The following is a 14,771-nucleotide window of genomic DNA, read 5'->3' on the forward strand; positions in this document are numbered from 1 at the left end:
CAGTGTCACTGGCCCTCATATGTGGGATCCGAACCAGGGCCCTCTGGCGTCCCAAGCCAGTTCTTAACCATTGCGCCACTCGGCCGGCCCGACATCAATATTTAACATCTGTTTATTTTTTGTTTATTGTTGGAATGTTTTGGACCATGTGTGATCAGATTGGTATTTGAATAAAATATGTCAAAAAAATAAAATTAATCTGTTTTATACTATGTCTTAAGATGGCCTTTCTTGGGTTTTATAATTCTATAATGGGAAAGGTTTATCCTTTATAGCGTTTTATTTATGTCGCTATCACATTCTTTACCTGAAACTTTACCTATCTATCCCGTCTTGAGTAGAAATGTAGAATAGTTTCCTAATGCAAACAAATTTTTCCTATCTCTGATAGAAGAATCAGAGGGATTTTAGAGTTGTCTGGCTCATTCAATGTCCATTAAATTGCATTCTGTTGTGCCTGGTACTGAAAAGACTGCAAAGTTAAAAATTTCTTTTCCTGAATCTCTTACTGCTAGGGTTCTAAATGCACATTAAGTTCCTCTAATAAAATGCATTCCTGCAAAATTTGGAAGAAGTGAAATGAAGGCAATTTTTCTGTTTCTCTTGGCTGTTGCTGCTAGCCAGTAGGTTCAAGATGTTCAGTGATTTTGTTCTAGGAGTCATTTTATGAGTCTTTTTAGAAACTGTTCTTCCAGTGATTCCCACAATTTTGTATTCATCTAATTCCCTGTGTTAAGTATCTTTGTTAATAGAGAAACAATAGAAGTATTGCCACTAAGTCAGAAAAAGATAAGATACCTAATATTGCTGTGGAAGTTGGCAACACAAAGAATTGTGTTGGAAAAGGAGAGGTAAATCATTTATGTTTACATATGGTATAATTCTATATCCAAAAATCCCAAAAGCCTTAATGGAAAAACTAGTAAAAACTATAAGAATTTAAACAGCAGGTTATAAACTAAACATAAAATAACACCATTACCATTACATAGACAAAGAAATAAGCAGTTAGAAGATGTAATGGAAGAGAAGACTAAATTTTCAATAGCAAAACAAAAATAATGCAAAACGAAAAATATCTAGGGCTGGCTGAACGGCACGTTGGTTAAGAGTTGGCTTGGGATGCCAGCTCTGAGCAGCGGGGCCTGGGATCGGATCCCATATTAGGGCCAGTGATGCTGCGTCCTCTATAGCTAAGATGGTGAACAACAGCTCAACCTGGAGCTGGGCTACAGTGAGTCGCCAGCAATATTGTAGGCTGCAATGGGGCTGGCCGGCAGCTGGTATGCGCTTTTGTGAGCTGCTATGAGCTGCCGTGAGTGGCCGTTCAATGGCTGGCATGCGACTACCTCAGCCGGGAAGAGCGCAATGATAATACCAACATGGGCCAATGAAGCAACGTCCTCTACAACTAGACTGAAGAACAAAAGGACAGCAACTTGTCTGTTCCCTTTCCTCGATTCCCCAATGCTGTTCCCCTTCCCCAATTCCCCAATAAAAATCTTTAAAAAAACTTTTTTTAAAAAGCCAAGAAAGATCTAGGCATAAACTTAATACAAAATGCCTAAAACCACGAGATAAAATATAAAACACCCAGAAAGATTTCAAAGATAACATGAACAAATAGAAAGGCATTGATTTTTTTGGCTATAAAACTTACCATAGAAAAATTCAGTTCTTCTTATGTTAATTTATAAATAGAAATTTAAACCTCAACAAATATCCTCTGGGCTTTTTGTTTGTTTATAGAAAGAAAAGTAGATTATAAAGTTTCTTAGAAAGAACAAAAAAAGCAAGAATAACCATGAAAATCCTGAAAAGAAGAGCAATGAGGGGAGGCTAGCTTTTTCAGATATTAGAATATATAATACACCTAATATAATTGAAACAGCAGTTCCAGCCCACTGAAATGCAATGAAAAATCCATAATTAGACCCAAAATTGTCTGTAAAAATAGCATTTAAAATCAGTGGGGTAAAGAAGAACTTTTAAACTAGTATTGTTGGGATAAGCTAGACAGACATATAGGAAAAGCTATAAATGAAATGTTTCTCACACCATACACCAGAATAAATTCCAAATTGAACTGTGAAAATGGAAATGTACAAAATGAAACCATATAAGTACTAGAAGGAAACATGGAGGAATTGGTGTTTCTAAGAGTGAATAAATCTTTCCTAACCATAATAATAAACTTTTTTATTATTAATTTCAGATGTACAAGACAACATAATGATTAGACATTTACACACCTCACAAATTGATAACCCCAATAAATCTAATACCCATCTGACACCGTACATAGCTATTGCAATATCATTTACTATATTCCTTATGCTGCATTGTACATTCCATAACTATATGTTTTTTAAATTATAGTTGACATTCAATATTATTTTATATTAGTTTCAGGTGTACAGTGTAGTAGTTAGGCATTTATATAATTTATGAAGTGATTCCCCCCATAAGTGTAATACGTATCTGACACACTGCTTTTTTTTTAAGATTTTATTGGAGAATTGGGGAAGGGAACGGTGTTGGGGAATCGGGGAAGGGGAACAGACAAGTTGCTGTCCTTTTGTTCTTCAGTCTAGTTGTGGAGGATGTAACTTCACTGGCCCATGTTGGTCTTGTGATTATTGTGCTCTTCCCAGCTGAGGAAGATTGGTCGCCGGCCATTGGATGGCCACTCACAGCAGCTCATGGCAGCTTACATCTGCTGCCAGCCACTCACGCTGGCTGCCGGCCACTCACAGTAGCTTACAGCAGCCCACTGCAGCAGGGGCTGCAGCCTATGCCATCGCCAGCGACTCATGGCAGCCCAGCTCCAGGTCGAGATGTTGTTCACCATCTTAGCTGTAGAGGGCGCAGTGTCCTCATGTGGGATCTGAACCGGGGCCCTGCTGCTCAGAGCTGGCGACCCAAGCCAACTCCTAACCAATGCACCATTCAACCAGCCCAGACACTCTGCTTTTAAAAATATTATTGACTACATTTCCCATACTGTATTTCACATCTCTGTGACTATTTTGTAATTTTTACTTCCTAATCCTTTCACCTTTCTTACCCATCCCCAGACCTCCCATCCCATCTAGCAACCATCAGTTTTTTCTCCGTATCTATGAGTCTGTTTGTTTTGTTTGTTCATTTATTTTGTTCTTTAGACTCCACATATAAGTGAGATCATATGGTATTTGTCTTTCTTAGTCTGACTTATTTCTCTTAACATAATACCCTCTAAGTCCATCCATATTGTTGCAAATGGCAAGATTTTATTTTTGTTTGGCATAGTACTACTCCAGTGTATATATGTACCATAATTTCTTAATCCAAAACTGTTGACAGAATTGACTACAGAAAACAAAATGTTAAATTTTCATTTTTCAAAACATAAATTTTTTATTTTTGAAAAATAATAAGTTCAACTTTCAAACTTATGGAATAATTTTTTATACCTTTTACCTCAATTCATAATTGTTAGCATTTTCCACATTTGCTTTTTCTTTCTTTCTGTATACATTATTACTATTATTATTATTATTATTATTATTATTATTGATTTTTCTGGACTATGTAAGAATAGTTGCAAGCATCATGACCCTTTACCTTTATTTACCTCAGTATCTTGTTAAAACAAGGATATTTTCTTACTACAGTATAATTGTGAAAATCAAGATTCACCATTGACACAATACTACTATGTAATGTGCAGATTTTTTTCAAAATTTGTTCTTTGTCCTAATTGTTCTTTATAACAATTATTTTTCTCATGAATAGTCACATATTCCATTGTCATATTTTGTTAGTCTTTTAAAATCTGGACTACTTCCTTAGCCTTTCTTTTATGAAAATGACATTTTTGAAGTTGTATAGTCCAATTGTTTTATAGAATTTCTTTAAAATTCGATTTGTCTTGTTTTCTCATTAAATCAAGTTATGCATTTTTTTGTAGCTTTATTGAAGTATAGTTCACATTTCATAAAATCGACCCACTTAACGTGTAGGTTAGTGGTTTTTAGTATAACAGTTTTAAAAACATCACTCTGAACTAATTTTAGAATATTTTCAACCCCCAAAATGAAACTGGCAGCCATCCCAATTTGGGCTACTCTTTCCACCCCCACCATCCCACTGCTAGGCAACCAGTAATTGATTTCTGTCTCTATGGATTTGCCTAATCTGTACATTGCATATAAATGGAATCATAAATATGTGTGTGTGTGTGTGGGGGGGGGTTACTGGCTTCTTTTACTTAATGTTTTCAAGATTCATCTTTGTTAAAGCATGTCTTGATATATCCTTTTTTATTACCAAATAATATCCCATTGTATGAATATACCACATTTTGTTTATAAATTCATCAGTTGATGTACAGTTAGGTTGTTTCCACTTCTTGGCTATAGTGATACTGTGAACATTCATGTACAAGATTTTGCGTGAGCATGATTTTAATTCAGGGTATATACCCAGGAGTAGAATGTCTGGGCCACATGGTAGCTCTGTGTTTAGCATTTTGGTGAACTGCCAAACTGTTTTTCAAAGCAGTTAGGCCATTTTACTGCAGTGTATGAGGGTTCCAATTTCTCTACATCTTCACCAACACTTATTATTGTCCGTCTTTTTCTATTTTGGCTATCCTAGTGCCTGTGAAGTGGTATCTTACTGGTTTTGATTTGCATTTCTCTAATAACTTAGGATACTGAGCATCTTTAATGTGCTTATTGACTATTTGTATATCTTCTTTGGAGAAATATCTGTTTAGATCCCTTGCCCACTTAATTTTCTTTTTGAATGGTAAGTTCTTTATATATCCTGGATAAAAGTCCCCTGTTAGATATATGATATGTAAATATTTTACCCCGTTCTGTAAATTGTCTTTCACTTTATTGTTTGTGTCCTTTGAAGCACAAAATTTTTTAATTTTAATGAAGCCTGCTTTATCTATTTTTTCTTTAATTGCTTATACATTTTTGGTATTATACCTAAGAAACCATTACCTAACCCAAGGTCATGAAGATTTACTCCTATGTTTTCTTATAGTTTTATAGTTTTTACTATTATATTTAGGTCTATGATCCATTTGAATTAATTTCTGTGTATGGTGTGAGGTAGAGGTCCAACTAATTCTTTTGTATGCGGATATTGTTTTCTCAGTACCATTTGTAAAAAATGTTCTTCTTTCTCCACTGAATACTCTTGGTATTCTTGTCAAATTAAATTTACCATAGAGTTAAGGATTTATTTTTGGTCTTTCAGTTCCATTTCATTGATCTATATGTCTATACTTAGGGGCAGTACCACCCTGTCTTGATTACTGTTGATTTATAAGTTTGGAAATTGGGAAGTTTGAGTCTTCCAACCTTGTTCTTTACAACATTGTTTTGGTTTTCTTGGGTCCCTGTGAGTTCCATATGGATACTAGAGTCAGCTTGTCAATTTCTGGGGCAAAAATGCAGCTCAGATTTAGACAGGGATTTTGCTGAATCTCTTCATCAATTTGGGGAATATTGACATTTTAACAATGCTGAGTATTTGAATCTATGAACATGGGATTCTTTCCATTTATTTAGAGCTTCTTTAATTTCTTTGAACAATATTTTGTAGTTTTAAGTGTACAAGTCTTGCACTTCTTTTGTTAAATTTGTTTCTAGGTATCTCATTTTTGAGCACTACTTTTCTTTCTGTTACAAGATGTTTTATGCCTGTCATGTACATTTCCTTTCCACCTTAGAATGAGCCATTTCTTCAAGGAGCCCTGGTTCTTTTCAATGGGTAATGGTATTTAGAAAACATTAAATGGGTGCTCAGTGTGTGCCAAAATATTCATTTTAGAGAGGAAACCGTAGCCCTCTAAGTTTAAATATCTTCTTTGTTGGCCTTCTGCAAATACTATTGTACACTGAAATGAGCCAGAATTCTTTGGAGAATACTGCTTTCATATTTGCTATCAGAAAAAAACAATACTGGTCTGGAATATATTATTGTTGTGAGAAAGAAAAAATACTTCCCAAGATGTCTGGAAGTACTGACAAAGATGCCAGCTTCAAAGATCTTTTATTGGCTAAATTTGGATAATTCAAACTTGAAAAAGAAGACCATGATTATAATAACTGGAACCAGTTGAATCTTTGAGCATCCATGATGATGCTCAAAAAGAAAAAAATCGTGCTTAGTAAAGTCATGCTTATACAGGAATGGGGATCTATGACTCCCAATTACAGAAGAAATACAAAAGTGTATACCTCATGGTTATTGGCTAAATGATAACTCACTAAGGATCAAGGAATGGACTGTGGAGAAATGGATGTATGACTGGGGTACTAAGACTGTGTTTAATGTAAGAACTTCCCAAATACAAATGTAGTTGCAGATACATTAAGGGAATCTTCAAGGGAGACTAGGGCCTGGTTTTAGACAAATAGTAAGGGAAGCTTGGGATTTGACCTGTAACTCACCACCCTCCCAGTAAACTCCCAGAAATATGCTAGGTGTATGTTGTATGCTTAGACCAGGTTAGCTGGCAGACAGTCCCCAGAATCTCAAGCAGTGGGAGGAGTTAGGAATCTATTACATACCCCTTCCTCCAGTCCAGAAGAATAAAGTAGGTGCTGCTTATCCATGGAAAAACCTTCACTCTGTTTGGCAACTGTGTATTTCCACGAGGATTCTAGGAACCCACGATGCTGTACTAAATACAATGTTGTCTACTTTCTATTTTAATGAAAACCATACATTTCTATCTTTATGTGTTTATCTTTCCCAACTGAGAGAATTATAGGAAAGGAAAAGTAGCCAGTATTGACAGTTGTTGAAGATTAAACAATGTAGAATGCGATCCCTTGAAGCTAGTGATCGGAAGGCAATAATTTGTATATTTAACTAGTAGGATAGTATAAAGTAGGTAAATTATAATCCCTAAGTATATTCACAGTTTTTATACCATTTTACATTCTTTCCTTTTTTTTTTGTACAGAAGTTTTATTCTTATTTAGAGTACTTTCACAACCATTATCTCATTTAAGTTCCATTAATTATTGTATGTAACAGGAAGTTCAAAGTTTGAGATTAGGGTGTGTGCAAGGTACGGTTCTGATGAGAGCTGTGTTCCTGGCTTGCAGAGGGTTACCTTCACCTTCTCAATGTGTCCTTACATGGCATAAAGACAGAAAGAGAGAGAGAGAGAGAGAGAGAGAGAGAGAGAGAGAGAGAGAACTTACATTCATTTTTGAAGTGTGTATCATAAATCCTGATTTTTTTCCATTGATTATGATCAGTCTTATATTTTTAAGCAAAATTACTATATTCTTGCCACTAGAGAACTATTCGTACATACAAAAGTATAGAATGTTTACTTATATGGAAAATGAGATAGTAATATTGACTATTCCATGATAACACTATATACCCCCAAAAAAAAGAAAGAGAGAAAAAAGGATCCTGGGATGAACATGAACTGGAGAATTTTCAGGTCATTGTAAAGTCTAAGAGCATGGCTATATCCTTGGGCAACTCCCAAGAGAACCATTCTAAGAGTAGTTTAACAATATTATATGCTATCAGGATTAGTTGTTTTAAAAAAGAACTTACTGATATGATTACAAACTACATATCCATGAGAAGTGGCCATTATTAGCAAGCTACATGCTGAAAGGCAATTAGCATAAACATCTCCAGTCTTTGATCTTGGTGACATAAATATATCAGATTATTTACTAAGAATATGTGAATATTTGTTTGACCAATGTCTTGAATATCCCTGAGGAAAAGAATTCATGTTCACTGAGCAGGCCTCTGATAACTTCAGAAAGACTGGACAATTCTCTTTTGTCTTAATTGGTGAAATCACCCCTTACATTATAACTATCCTATCTGTTCTTGCTCTCTACTTTTTAAACTTAAAACATTATCTTTCAAAATATTTAAAAGATATATTATTCACTTTAAAAGTGATTTAACAAAGTGTCTTCTAAAAGAAGTTAGTTTTTGATATGCTGTGTAGCTACTAAGTATTTTCTGCCTTATCGTATTCTCTCTTTCATGCATTTTTTTTTTGAATGGCCTTTTGGGAGAATTAAAGTATTGCCAAAGAAATCTGAGGGCTCATTTGAATTATAAAAATCAACTTGTAAATTAGTAGTTTTGACCATTTCAACATTGACAACTTATGAGTGAAGAAGATAGTAAGGGAGGGCCAGAATTAGAGGACTGATATATTGAATATAACAGAAAATCAAGCGATGAGGCATGCTGAGGTGCAGTTTAGAACCATGCAGGCTATTCTAGGATAACTATGCCTAGATACATTACAATATAAAACTCTAAGATAAAAAGAAGATCTTGAAACCACACAGGAGAAAAGTGACGCTTTACATATAAGAGAACAATGATTGAAATGCCAACAGATTTTTCATCAGAAATCATAGCAACCAGCAACCAGAAGACTGTAAAGCTAAAACAATAAATCAGTCAGCCCAAAATTCTATGTCCAGTGAAAATGTTCTTCAGGGATGATGGCAAAATTAAGACAATTTTATAAATGGAAAACTAAGAGAAATTTGTCTCCAGCAGACCTGTACTACAAGAAATGGTAATGGAAGTTCTTCAAAGGGAAAAGGAATAATATTAACAGAAAACTTGGATCTTCAGGAGCAGCTGAAGAGCATTAGAAATGGTAAATATCTGGATAATAATAAAAGTGTATTTTTATCCTTTTAAATTCTTTAAAAAGACCGGTGGATGTTTAAAGCAAAATTGTAATATTGTCCTTTGGGGTTTTCAGTGTATACAGATGCAGATGTAATACATAAATGTATAATAAAATAAATATATAAAACTACTAGGATATAGGTAAAATCATAACAAAGTATGGTATGTGTGTGAGTGGGGATTAAAAGAACCTGTATGCTTGCGAGGTGTTTATATTTTACATGAAAAGGTACAGTATTCTGGTTGAATTCCGAAAGATTAGAGATAAATAGAAATGAATGTATTCCTTACAGAAATTACTAAAAAATAAAAAATAAAAGAGGTGTAGCTCAAAAGCCAAAAGAAATATTAAAATAGAAAACTAAAAGTTATTTAAATTATATTTTTAAAAAGACAAGAAAGAGGAACAGCAGCAACACAACAGCAGAGAACACAAAAAGGAAAACAATTAATGGTTGAATGAAATCCAGCAATAATAATCATATTAAATGTTAAAGTCTAAACATTGCAATTAAAAGGCAGAGATTGTCAGAGTGGATAAAAAAGGAAGACCAAACTACATACTGCTTATAGGGGCTATCCTTTAGGTATAAAGACACAGGAGTGTTGAAAATAAATGAATGGACAAAACTATACCAAACCATAAGCATAAAAACCAAGAAATGGCTATATTAATATCAGAAAAAAATAGCATTCAAGATAGAGGCTATTATCAGAGATAAAGAGGGATATGCCATAGTGATAAAAGATAATTTCAGGAAGACATAATTAGAAAAGTCTATATTTAATAGCAACTTAAAAATACTTTAAGAAAAAATTGAGAGAATTCAAGGGAGAAATAGATGTTTCCACAATGATAGATTTTAACACCCCCTTCTCAGTAATTAATAGAACACCTAGAAAAAAATCAGTAAAGATATAGATTTGAACTGTTAGCACTGTGAATTACCTTGATGTAATGAATATTTATAGAACACTACACCCCCAAAACTGCCCAACAGATATTTTTATGTGCACATGGTGTGTTCCCAAATATAGATTATACGATGGAAAATAAATCAACAAATTTAAAAAGAATGAAATTATACAGAATATGTTCTCTTAACCTAACAAAATTAAAAGTCAATAACAATAAAGTAGGAAAATACAAAATATTTTGAAATTTAACAACACACTCCTAAATAAATTATAGGGCAAAAAAGAAATCACAAGGGAAATTAGAAAATACAGTACTTTGAAGTGAATGTTAGTGAAAATATAACATATATCAAAATTTCGGGCAAGCAGATGAAGCAGAGCTTACAGGACAACATAGATTTAATTCCTTAAATTAGAAAATAAGAAAGTTCTAAAATCAGTGACCTAACATTCCACATTAAGAAGGTAGAAAAAGAAGAGAAAAGTAAACCCAAAGTAAGTAGAAGTAGGAAACAATAAAGATAACAGAAATTAACCACACAAACACAGAACAAAAAAGAAAAAATTATAGAGACAATTGACAAAACCAAAAGCTGATTCTTTTATAAGAAACAAAATTGATATACCCCCACGTAGATGACCAGAGAAAAAAAAGAACTAAAACCCACCAATATAAGGAATGAAAAGTGTTTTTCACTATGGATCCTATGGAGATTAAAAGGATAGTAAGAGATTATTTTCAATTTAATGTCATCAAATTCAACAACTTATGTAAGATGTATAAATTCCTTTAGAAAATAGCTTGCCAAACTTGATACAAGAAAAATAGAAAATCTCAGAAATCTTAATGCCAAATGTTTAACCTTCTCAGAAAATGGATAAAGAACACTGCCCCAAACAATTTATGAGGTGAGCATAGCCCTGATACCAAAACCTTACAAAGACATTACAGAAAAGACATTTACATACCAGTATTCTCATGAACTTAAATACAAAAATACTTCATGAAATATTAACATATTGAATTAAACTATATATAAAAAGGATAATATATCATGAACAAAGAGAATTTAGTCCAGGAATTCAAGGCTGGATCAATATTTAATTCTCTACCAATATTAATTTATAGTATCAACATAAAGGAAGAAAAGCATATGATAATTTCAAAATGTGAGGAAAAAAATTGACAAAATTTAACACACACTTATGATAAAAACTCAGCAAACTAGGAATAATAGAGACTTGTTAACCTGATAAGGCGTTTCTACTGAAAACTCTGAATTAACATCATACTTAGTGGTGAAAGACTTAATATTTTGCCCCAAAGCTTAGAAATATGGAAAGAATCCCCGGTTTCACCATTTATAGTTACCATTGTACCAGATGCCCCCTACACATTGCATTAAGGCATAATAATAATAGCAATAATGTGCATAAATTTCGTAAAGGAAGAAGTGAAACTGTCCCTTTTTACAAGTTATAAGATTCTTTCCTAGAAAATCTAAGGAGTCTGCAAAACAACTAGAACAAAAGAGGAATTTAACAATGTTACAGGATTCAGAGTTAAGATACAAAAATCAGTTGTATTTTTATGTACTAGTAGCAAACAGTTGGAAAATGTATTTAAATTCCATTCACAATTGCACCAAAAAGATAATACTTAGGAGTAAATATAACAAAAAAAATGTACAACTCTACCCTGAATAACGAGAGAATTTAAAGATCAAATTAATAGATAACATGTTCATGAATTGTAACATTCAAGTTTATTCAGGTGTCACTTCTAACCAAATTGATCAATATATCCGACACAATCTCAGTCAAAACTTTAACTATTTTGGTAAAACATGGCAAGCTGATTCTAAAATTTGTATGGAAATGCAGGGGGGAAAACAAAAAACTCAAGTAAGCAAAGCAAAATTTTAAATTATAAAGCAGGAGGACTTAACCGTAGATGATTTCAAGGCTTCAGATAAAGTTACGGTAATAAAGACACTTGGTGTTTGTGAAATGATAGGCTTTAGTATCAATGGAACTGATTTGAATCTTAAGGTAAACCTACACTTACATAATTAGCTAATTTTCATCAAGGGTACCAAGGTAATTCAGTGAGGAAATGGAAAAATCTTTTCAATAAGTGATACTGGTACAGCTGGCTTTTTATATGGGAGAAAATTATTAGATCCTACTTCACATCATGAAGAAAAGTTAACTCAATATGAACCAGTGACTCAAGAATAAACCTAACACTATAAACTTTGGGGGAAAAGGAGGAGAAATGTATTTGCTACCTTGGTGTAGGAAAATTATTATTAGGATTCAAAACTCATGACCATAAGAGAAAATATAAAGTAATGTTTTAAAATCAAAATGTAAAAATTTTACTCTTTGAAAACACCATTAAGAAAATAAAAACAATGTATGTGTGGGGGGAAATATATGCAAACATATTTCAAAGGACTTGCTTCCAGGATATAAAAAGAACTCTTACAAGTCAATAAGAAAACATGATCTATTTTTAAAATGGACAAAAGTTTTGCACAGGTACATCACCAAAAAAGATGTACAAATAGATAAATAAGCACATGAAAATATGCCCAAAAATATTAGTCAACAGGGAAATGCAAATAAATCAAAATGAGACACCTTTGACACTCATTAATAAAGTACAAATATGTCAGTACTAAATGTTGGTTAGGATTTGCAGCAACTAGAACTCACATGTTACTGGTGGACATGTAAAATGGTATAGGCACTTTTGAAAATGGTTTCAGAGTTTATTAAAGGTTAGCAACAAAAGAAAAAATAGATAAATTTGATTTCATCAGTATTAAAAACTTTTGTATTTCAAAGGGTACTATTAAGAAGCTGAAAAGGCAGCCCACAGAATAGGGGAAAATATTTTCAAATCAAATATATAAGGGACTTGTATCTTGAATATATAAAGACAAAACAATCAATAAGACAAAACAAACTGAATAATGGGCGAAAGTTCTGAACAGACATTTATTTAAAGAAAATATACAGGGCCGGCCGAGTGGCTCAGTTGGTTAAGAGCTGGCTTGGGACGCCAGAGGGCCCCGGTTCAGATCCCACATATGAGGGCCAGTGACACTGCCCTCCACAGCTAAGATGCTGAACAACAGCTCAACCTGGAGCTGGGCTGCCGTGAATCACCAGAGACGGCATAGGCTGCAGCCCCTGCTGCAGTGGGTTGCCATGGGCTACCGTGTGTAGCCAGCAGCCAGCTTGAGCGGTCAGCAGCCGCCGTAAGCGGCCGTCCAGAAGCCGGTGACTGATCTGCCTCGCCCGGGAAGAGCGCAATGATGGTGCCAACTTGGGCCAGTGAAGCAACGTCCTCCACAACTAGACTGAAGAACAAAACGACAGCAACTTGTCTGTTCCCCTTCCCCCAATTCCCCAGCACTATTCCCATCCCCCAATTCCCCAATTAAAAAAAATATATATGTATATATATATATATATATACACACAAATGGCTAATAAGCACACAGAAAGGTGCTCAACATCATTAGTCATCAAGGAAATGCAAATCAAACCACAGTGAGATACCACTTCACATCCACTAGGTTGACCACTAAAAAAAAAGTAATAAGCATTGGTGAGAATGTAGAGAAATTGAAACATTATACATATGTTAACTGGTGACAATATAAAATGGTTCAGCAACTATGGAAAACAGTTGGGCTGTTCCTGAAAAAGTTAAACATAGAATTACCATATGACCCAGCAATTCTGTTCCTCAAATATACCCTAAAGAACAGAAAACAGATACTCAAAAAACACCTTTACATGAATGTTTGTAGCAGCACTATTCACATTAGCCAAAACGTGGAAACAGCCTAAGTGTCCATCAACAGATAAAAGGATAAACAAATTGGGGTATAGCCATATAATGGAATATTATTCAGCCAATGAAAAGGGATGAAGTAGTGATACATGCTATAATGCAGATGAGACTCAATAACGTTATACTAAGTGAAAGAAGCCAAACACAAAAAGCCATATATTGTATGATTCTATTTATATGGAATATCCAGAATGTGTAATTCCAGAGACAGAAATCAGATTGGTGGTTACCAGAGGATAGGGGAAGGAGGGAATAGGAAATCACTACTTAATATGGGGTTTTAGTTTGGGGTAATAAAAATGTTTTCTAATTAATGTGATAGTTGCACAACATTCTAAATGTATTAAGTGTCTCTGAATTATTCCCTTTAAAATAGTTAATTTTATGTTCTGTGAACCTCCTACAGTAACACACACACACACACACACACACACACACACACAGTGAGAGCGAGAGAGACTTCTACACACCAATTACAATGAATAAAATTTAACAGCCTGACCACACCAAATTTTGACATGGTTGTAAAGCAATTGGAACACTCACTTACTGCTGGTGGAAATGTAAAATTGTAAAGCCACTTAGGAAAACAGTTTGAAAGTTGTTTAAAATTTTTAAAATACACCTACCACATGATTCAGCCCATCCACTCATAGGAATTTGCCCAAGACAAAAGAGCATATATCTACATAAACTCTTGTATTGCAATGTTTGTAGCTTTATTTGTAATAGCCCCAAATTGGAAACATCCAAAATGTCCAATAGGTTAGTGGATAAACACATTGTGATATACCCATAAAATGGACCACTCCTCAGCAATATACAATGAAGGAAGCCAAGCCAAAAAAGAGAATACATGCCATATGATTTCATTTATATGAAAGTCTAAAAAATACCAACAAATCTATAGTGACAGTAAATAAATAGTTATTTGGGGCCAGGGATGGAGGCAAAAGGAGAAAGAAAGGATTACAAAGGGGATGATGAAACTTTGTGGGGTGATGGATATATTCACTATATTATTGTGCTGATGGTTTCATAGTTGTATTCTATTCATATGGCAAGGCTTATCAAATGGTACACTTTAGATATGAAGTTTATTGTATATCAATTATACCTCAATGATGCTGTTTAAAAATAAGGATTGGCGGGCTGGCTGAGTGGCGCGATGGTTAAAAACTGGCTTGGGACACCTGAGGGCCCCGGTTCGGATCCCACATATGAGGGCCAGTGACACTGCCCTCTACAGCTAAGATGCTGAACAACAGCTCAACCT

At 34.1% G+C, this 14,771-nt stretch overlaps 1 long non-coding RNA gene across 2 annotated transcripts in view; it reads left to right on the forward strand.

The window, feature by feature from the left end:
• The window catches only part of LOC109379862 (uncharacterized), a 58,661-nt gene extending 49,932 nt beyond the window's left edge, over window positions 1-8,729 (forward strand). Inside the window, exon 3 of one of the 2 annotated variants that reach the window (XR_002123294.1) lies at window positions 8,566-8,729. This is a non-coding gene — a long non-coding RNA (uncharacterized LOC109379862). The remainder of the gene's footprint in view (window positions 1-8,565) is intronic. The other variant, XR_002123293.1, reaches the window with a different exon arrangement.
• The last annotated feature ends 6,042 nt before the right edge of the window (window positions 8,730-14,771 follow it).

This window comes from Hipposideros armiger, unplaced genomic scaffold, assembly GCF_001890085.2.
Source record: "Hipposideros armiger isolate ML-2016 unplaced genomic scaffold, ASM189008v1 scaffold_30, whole genome shotgun sequence".
NCBI lineage: Eukaryota > Metazoa > Chordata > Mammalia > Chiroptera > Hipposideridae > Hipposideros > Hipposideros armiger.